The sequence below is a fragment of the Tupaia chinensis genome, unplaced genomic scaffold (genome assembly GCF_000334495.1).
Source record: "Tupaia chinensis unplaced genomic scaffold, TupChi_1.0 Scaffold000208_1, whole genome shotgun sequence".
Taxonomy (NCBI): Eukaryota; Metazoa; Chordata; class Mammalia; order Scandentia; family Tupaiidae; genus Tupaia; species Tupaia belangeri.
In genome coordinates this window covers 3,049,299-3,058,024 of record NW_006159683.1, presented here as the reverse complement: position 1 = coordinate 3,058,024, position 8,726 = coordinate 3,049,299, and the positions used below count along the sequence as shown (strand labels likewise).

Here is an 8,726-nt window from a genome sequence, read left to right as displayed (position 1 = left end):
GGTCAATGACAAAGATAAAATCCAGCTCCAGTTGGAAGATACAAAAGCAAAGGAATACTTTTGCGATGTCTTTGAGGTCAGGAAGACTAAAAATTGAGTTTCTGGGCCAGCATAGGAAACAATGCCTGAAATCTGTTTGATTTTGGTGAAGTAGAAATTTTAACCATTTCATTATTAGTAAAAACAGAGATTTTCCTACATTGGCTTCTTACTTCAGTGAGGGGAGAGGATGGGTGAATAGGGAAAGCTAACAAGCAAACAAAACCCTAATTCAAAACATAATTGACCTTTCTTCCTTGGTGCTGCCTGTGGAGGTGACAGTCATTTCCTACCTGGCATCATGGCCACCCTCAGACCCCTTGTGAAGTCCAGGATCATCAAAAAGAGGACCAAGAAGTTCATTCCACATCAATCAGACGGATATGTCAAAACTAAGCACAACTGGCAGAAACCCAGTGACATGGACGAGAGGATGTGGAGGAGATTCAAGGGCCAGATCGTGACGTCCAAGCATTGGATGTGGGAGCAACAAGAAGACAAAGCATGTGCTGCCCAGGAGCTTCTGGAAGTTTCTGGTCCACAAAGTCAAGAGCTGGAAGTGCTGCTGCTGTGCAATAATTCTTACTGAGGTGAGATCACACACGACCTTCCCTCCAAGAACTGCAAGCCATTGTGGACAAAGCAGCCCAGCTGACCATCAGAGTCACCAGTCCCAACGCCAGGCTGTGTAGCAAGAGAATGAGTAGACAACTCATGTGCACATTTTGTTTGTGTCTCAATAACACTCCCCTCCTCCACCAACAATTGAAATGAGAGCATTAGCAAAAATGTTGGTGAAGTGTATCTAATGATAAAGTTGCTTATTAAAAGGTGGTTTGTCGTGTAGTTCTTAAGAACAGATTCTAGGTTGCTAATCACATTATATTTATGCAGCCATAGTGGGTCTACTTGGCTCCGATCAAAGGGACCGTATGTATGCTTAGCACGTGTTTCCTCTTTCTCAGATTTTTAGACAGTAAAGTCTCTTGACCAGGGGCCCTGGAAACAGAATCTGTCTCTTGCGTTTTCTAAAAGCAAGTATTACTAATTAGTGCTGGGGAGCAGCATCAGGCCCAGGATTAGCAGCAGGCCTTCGCTGGAGTTTCTTTTCATGACAGCAGAAGTAATACCAGGTTAAAGTCACTGTGGCACAACACCCCTGGAAACCAACAGGCATATAATCTTGCAAGAATTCAAAAGGAACAAAATCATTAACGTTGAGTCGAAGCCTGCTAGCACACATCACGGAAATCAAATGGATACAGAGGGCTCCTGAGAGGAGAAAATGCCTGACTCTAAGCTCTGGTTGTACGAGATGCTCCTATCAATACTCAATACTGGTTTTCACAGAAGCACTCTGCCTGTAGCCAGCTTTCATGTTGCATCTAACGAATGTGTGTAGCCAAAGCTGACCTTGAGCAGAATGAGGAAGCAGAGTTTATTTTGGCACGCCACACCCCTCCGCCCTTCTTGCCTCCACCCTAAAAACTGAGTCCTCTTAGCTTCATGTGTCACCCTAAGAGAAATGCGAGACAAAGTAAGTAAAGCTGAAGAGTTTATTGGGTCCAGGGTCGAGGATGATTGTTCAGGGACACAATATTCAAGTCACCTTAAAATATAGATTTTAGGGTAATTTTTAAAAGGTTTTTGCCACAGGGTATATGTGCTCACCAGGGAGAGACAGAGATGGTGAGGGGAAAAATGAGACCTAATCCCCTCAGGGAGGATGGTCACACGTCAATCCCTTCACCTTCATGCTCCTCCTGGGATTTTGGGCATGCACGCACATGTGTCCAGCGTGATTTTCAAGTTGTCAGATCTGCAGTTTACTATGTGGGAATTCAGCATCTTAACTACCACACCGCATGCTGGCCCTGAGTCCAGAGTAATTTTAAAGGCAAAAATCATGAACAGGGAGGGGAATGACATACTTGTTTGCATCATGATTGACTCAGTTCTACAAGAGGAACAGTGGCCTTATAATATGGTGAGTTATAGTTAGTAGATATGATTGATGGAAGGTAAAGGAGGAGTGTAAAGATGCTCATAAACAAAAAGTCCAATGAGTCTAGGTAGCATTTTGATCTATTTAGGTGCCTTATTTTAGATGTCTGACACCAAGGGGTGAGGTGGACCTAAAAAAGTCATAAGATGTGTGTAAGTTTTATTTTCATATAGCGTTGACCAACATAGACTGGAATATCTCTCTCTCTCTCTCTCTCTCTTTTTTTTTTTTTCCCAGAAATAACTGTCCTGTCCTTTACTGAGATCTATAAACTTCCTTCAAGTTTCAGTTTGATGTAGAATTTTAGCATGAGTGACTCCATTTTGATCTGGTCTGTTAGGATCTAGAGCAGGAACTTAGTCCAAAATAATGGCCTTCTAGAATTTTTATTTAACATAAGGTTTTAGATTCAAAAATGATACTCTGTTAGAGGTATACGATATGACATCAGCTATGTTCAATATTCCCCTTTATTTTCCTTGTATCACTTCCTCCCTCCTCCTTGCCTCTTATTAATGTCTGTTCTATTTTCACGGCTTTTCTTTTTTCTTTTTCTCTCTTCTCTTTCGGTATTCTTCCTTTCCTTTCCTGAAATAAACAATGAGGAGAGAAAGAGAGAGAGAGAGAAGACAAGAGACAGGGAAAAGAGTTACCCATTATCTGTTGACTGTAAATCTGTGATGTTTGTTGATCCCAGGGGTTTCTTTGTGCTATAGGTATTGGTTTTCTCTTTAGCGGTTATTGGGAGGATTAAATGTGGAGTTGCAGGTCTTGATAAACGCTAGTTATTAGTATTGTGAAGATTGCCCTTGGAATGAACATCTTTAGATTTTGGGAACTCCATTTGGATAGAGATTTCTTATTTTCTTCTTCTTCTTCTTTTTTTTGGAGAGTTTTTTTTTTGCTAAAGGTTGTGTGCGTTTGCCAGACAGACAGACAGAGACAGAGAGACAGAAAGCGAGAAATCACCTCCAGGGGGGATGGCCACTCCACAATCCCTTCTCCTCCATTCTCCTCTTGGGATCTTGGGCACACATGCACACGTGCCCGGTGTGAGTTTAAGCCATTGGGTCCAGGACTCCAACTGCGGTCGACTACATGGGAGTCCAGCAACATAGCCATTACGCTAACTGCTGGTCCCCGAGATTTCTTATTTTCTTGTAAAAAGTTCCTTTATCTAAAATTTTTCTACATGTACCTGTATGTATAGGTGCACATGCACAAGAGCATGCGCATGCACACACACACACACACACACACACACACACGTTTTCTTTCCCTGTTTTACAGAGGAGCTACAAAAGTAGCTTTGTTTTCCTTAGAGGTTTTTGCCTTTGGGCACATAAGTTGGGGGGGGTGGAGTGTGTGGATGAGAGGGAATGTGAGAAATCACCCCCTCCTCCCCTGGGGGTGGATGGCCATGCTTTAGTGTTTCTCCTCCATTCTTCTTCCAGGATCTTAGGCACACATGCACACATGCCTGGTGTGATTTTCAGACCACTGAGTCTGGGATTTAAACCATGGTTGACCATAAGTCCAGCGACATAAGTGCTATGCCATCTGTTGGCTTTTCTAAAGCAGTTTTTTAAAATTCTGCCCTCTGAGGGGCCAGCAGGTGGTGTGGTGGTTAAGGGTGTTGGACTCCCACATGGTCAACCATGGTTCGAGGCCCATAGCTGGTGTCTTGCTTTCTCACCTTCTCTCTCTCTCACTCTGTCCCTATCTGGTTAAATTAAAATAAATAAAGTTAAATAAAATAATTCTTTAAAATAAGGAATTTTGCCCTCTGGGACCAGCAGTTAGCATAATGGTTATGTCACTGGACTCCCATGTAGTCGACCATGGTCTGAATCCCAGATCTGTCTGCTTAAAACTTATGCCAAGCGCATGTGCGTGTGTGCCCAAAATTCCAAGAGGAGAATGGAGGAGAAAGGATTGCGGCATGGCCATGCCTGGGGGGTGATTTTTCACTTTCTATCTCTCTGTCTCTCTGGTGAGCACATGCGCCCTATAGCAAACAACTAAAAAATTTTGCCCTCGTCTCTTCCTTGGTGCTGCCTTCGGAGGTTGCATCCATGTCCTCCTGGGCATCATGGCTACCCTCAGACCCCTCATAAAGCTCCAGGTCAAAAAGAGGACCATGAAATTCATCCAGCACCAGTCAGATGGATATGTCAAAATTAAACTGACTGGCAGAAACCCTGAGGTATTGATAATAGGCTGGAGAGGAAGATTCAAGGGCCAGATCTTGATGTCCGACATTGGATATGGCAAAAATAAGAAAACAAAGACGTGCTGCCTAGCGGCTTCCGAAAGTGCCTGGCACATAACAATCAGGAACTGGAAGTGCGGCTAATGTGCAATAAATCAGACTATGTGGAGATCGCTCACAATGTTCCCTCCAAGAACTGCGAGGCCTTCGTGGGAAGAGCAGCCCAGCTGGCCGTCAGAGTCACGGATCCCAATGCCAGGCTGTGCAGAGAAGGAAATGAACAGGCAGCTTGCGTGCATGTTTTACTGTGTCTAAATAAAACCACAGTCTCCCCCGACCAATTCTTTTGACCTCCATAACTGTCACCCATACATACATTCACAGGAAACAAGTGTTCAATAAACAACACTTTTCTTTACTACTTCCACTTTTGTGTTTTGCTCTGTACCATCCTCTTCATTAAAAAAATGTTTATAGTCTGTGAGAGCCCTGATAGCTCAGTCGGTAGGGCATCAGACTTGGGACCGGCAGTTGGCTTTATGGCTATGTCGCTGGACTCCCATGTAGTTGACTGTGGTTCAAGTCCCAGACCAGGTGGCTTAAATTCATGCTGGATGGGTGTGCATGCATGCCCAAGATTTCGAGAGGAGAATGGAGAAGGGATTGTGGCGTGGCCATCCTCATCCCCCTCTGCACCCCGGGGGGGGAGTGATTTCTGGCTTTCTGTCTCTCTGTCTCTCTCTGTCTTTCTGGCGAGCGCTTGTGCACTATTGCAAAAAAAACTCTCAAAGAAAAATGTTGATAGTCACATACTAAATTATTTTATGCCCCAGTGCGGGTTTTTACTTGCAGTTGGAAAAATTGTGGTCCAATAGGTATATGGAACTTTGCTCAGTCCCATTGGCAATGTCCTAGCATGGGCCTACACCCCCACTCTGACTCTCCACATTTGTCATGTTCTCAGCAATTCCAGTTCCTTCTTTTTGTCCTCCAAGTTAAGAAACAGCAAATTGGAGAAACCTTTCTAGTTGTCCTTTCTCTTCCATATCTACTTTTCCATTCTCTAATGAGAAAAGACCATTCTTAGCAGCTGCTTCTTGAATAATAATGACAATGCTAACAGCTGTCATAGTAACCATAACAGCGAAGCTCATTTCATGCCTGCTTTGTGCCAAGCACCTATCCAAGTGCTTTACAAATTTTAACCGATTCAATGCTCATAATCACACTACGTAGTAAACGATACTATAATTACTCTGTAGGAAACATTACCTGCTTTTCTTCCAACATCCAGCCAGAATCAAGATTTGCATATTATAGAATCTAGGCTAAATATTAACATAAATAGAAATGATGATAATAATATTATGGAACAAACAATTGCTCTTAACAATCTTAACATGGGGGACTGGCAGGTGTTGTGGTGGTTTGGGCTCTGGACTACCACATGGCTGACCACAATTTGCGTCTTGGACCTGGGGACTTGATTTCTTACTTTCCCTCTCTCTCTCTCTCTCTCTCTCTCTCTGTCTCTCTCTGGTAAGTGCAGGTGCCCTGTAGAAAATTTTAAAATAATAGTAATAAATAAATTAAACTTACATAAATAATTCTTAAAAAAAAATCCTCACATGGAAATTAACACCTAAAAATGATGACCATGAACCTAGAATCAGTAAGCCAGAGGGTTGGCATATTACTGTAGTTAGACTGAAATTATACGTAATACAGTCCAGACTTCAGTCAGAAAACATATTATAAAATCTTATTGCAGTTACATGGAAACATCCATCCAGAGAAAATTTCTGCAGCATTTGTTGTTTTAGCCTTATTTTAATGCCCTGTGTAGTTACGTCACTTTAAAATATTAAATAAGTGACATTAATTCTTTTCTAATTATAAAAGCAGTACCATGTTCATCGTTACAATTCTGAAACTGCAGTTAAACGTAAAAGTGAAAACAAAAAATGACCCCGAATTCCACCACTCAAAAACAGAAGCTTTTCACATTACGCTGCAGTGTGAGAGTAGTGAGGCCTTCAGACATGTTTCCTTTGGCTTACAGCGTGCTTTAAATGTTTTCCATATAAAAACCTGGATTTTCGGCATCTCTTGAAAAGATATCAAGATCTGACAACACTGGGACCACGTTCTTGCAGGGCAACAGCTGCCTCTCTTAGGCAGACTGAGAAGACAGATTTCCCCTCTCTCACTCCCAACACTCCTGTTTTTCTTCCCTCTCTCCCTCCCTTCCTTCCTTTCTTTGTAAATATATATTTTAAAAAATTTATTTATATATTTCTTCCATGAAGGGAAGGAGACAGAGAGAAAGAGGCCCTCTAACAGGGTCTTCAGGATGTTATTCCACTCTAGTGTCAGCCAGCCAGGATCACAGCACACACATTCACCTGGTGTGTGTACAGGGAGGCCTCGGGATGTGAACCTGGGATCTGCCATGTGGCCTCAGCATTGTGATGTATTGTATTGACACTGTGGTTGGCCTGGGATTTCTTTTTTCTTTTATAAATCTATTAGAGAGAGACAGAGCGAGCCCTTAAGAGGATCTTCATGCTACGAGCCCACCCACAGCCTACTCTGTCAGGGTCGTGGACATAGGCGCTTCACCAGTGTGTACAGGGTGACCTCGGCATGTGAACTCGGGACCTACCCACGTGGCCTCAGCATCACAGAGCATTGTGTTTCCACGGTGTCACTGTGGCTGGCCACTCCGGCATTTTCTTATGCTTGGTCATTTTAATTTACTTGCTACTTTCATGTCTTGGTGGGCATTTGAGTTTTCTCTCTTTTTGTTTAAAAACTAATTCTTACCTAGGGGCAAGGCTTTTTAAACTTTTTGCGGGTGGTGACAGTGACAAAGAGTGATGGGTAGGTAGGAGGCCTTTTGGTGCAGAGGATGGGCGAGCAGACATCTTATATCCAGCTCCTACGCTTTTTTCCCTAGTTTATTTGAAACTTAAGCTCTACATCTAGAGGACTGACTTCTCTAAATATCTCCTAAATCTATTCTGGATATTCCTTATTTGACTTAGGCCATATTCCTATGAACAAGTAACACTGACTTTGTTGTTAGAGAAATACTCTCTGTTGCTTTCACATATTGCTCAAGGGGGAGTGCAGCCATGCTGGGCCCACATTGATCTCCTACATCCCTCGGTTTCCCTCTCACAGGTCTTGGTCTTCCCTTTTGACTCAACCACCACTACATTATGTTTTCCCTATCAAAATTGTTAATGAAGATGAACGTTAGTGGCTGCACAAGGTTCCACAATCTGTGTATATCTCACTTGCCTGAACTTCCTTCCTTCCTTTCTTTTTTTTATTTAAAAGAATGATTAATTAGATTAAATTTATTATTATTATTATTATTATTATTAAATTTGCTATAGGTCATGTGCATTCACCAGAGAGAGAAACAGAGAGAGAGAGGGAAAGTGGGAGAGCAAGCCTCCAAGTCCAGGACTTGAACCACAGTCGGCCATGTGGGAGTCCAGCATTCTAACTACCGTGCCATCTGTTGGCCCCTGACCTTCCTTTCTAATGGGTGAGGGCTCAGTGGGAGTATGTACCCCATGATGGGGGGAAGGGAGAAAAGGAGATGGTGGGGATAGGGTACCAAGAATCATATTCTAGAATTGGTTGCTTTAAGAGGCAGAAGTCTAAGTGAGCAGATAGTCCAAAAACTAGAGTTCCAAAATTAATAGGTCGAATGGCAAGTAGAGGCCAAGAAAACCTGTCAGAAACTTGCCAGTAGGTCAGGGAGCAGGTGATCAAAGAGTGAGGAAAGGCAGTAGATGGGAAAGTGAACCCATAGTGACTTCTGAGTAGGGGTGCAGTCATATTCTACAGGGTTTTTAAAAAAATGAGACCAGCAGTTAGTATAATGGCTATGTTGCTGGACTTCCATGTAGTCAACTGTGGTTCGAGTCCTGGACCCAGTAGTTTAAACTCACGCAGGGCATGTGTGCGTGTGTGCCCAAGATCCTGAGAGGAGAATGGAGAAGGGATTGCGGCGTGGCCATCTTTCCTAGGGGGTGATTTCTCGCTTTCTGTCTCTCTGTCTTTCTCAGTCTGGCTGGCGAGCACACACGCCCTATAGCAAAAACCTCTCAAAAAAGAAAAGAAAAAAAGTTTGTTTTATTAATGATAGAGGGTGTATGTGCATGTGCATGACAGAGAGATAGAAAGAGATAGAGATGATATATATATATATCGAGAGAGAGAGAGAGAGAGAGAGAGAGAGAGAGAGAGAGAAGCATTTTGGACAGATTCTTGTTTCATCACAATTCTCTTTCCCCAGTCCTTCAACTCCTCAGGATCTCGGGCAAACATACAAACACCTAGCGTGTTCTCAAGCTGACCCAAGGATCCCGACCCACAGTTGGCCATGTGGCGTCCAGCACTGCAGTTCAGTTTGCTACCAACTGCACCACTAGGCTGGGCCTGCCGCTTTTG

At 43.1% G+C, this 8,726-nt stretch overlaps 2 pseudogenes; both read left to right on the top strand.

The window, feature by feature from the left end:
- Positions 1 to 340: 340 nt before the first annotated feature.
- LOC102480951 (60S ribosomal protein L32 pseudogene) lies at positions 341 to 813 on the top strand (annotated as a pseudogene).
- Positions 814 to 4,136: 3,323 nt separating this feature from the next.
- Positions 4,137 to 4,606, top strand: LOC102480523 (60S ribosomal protein L32 pseudogene; annotated as a pseudogene).
- Positions 4,607 to 8,726: the final 4,120 nt, after the last annotated feature.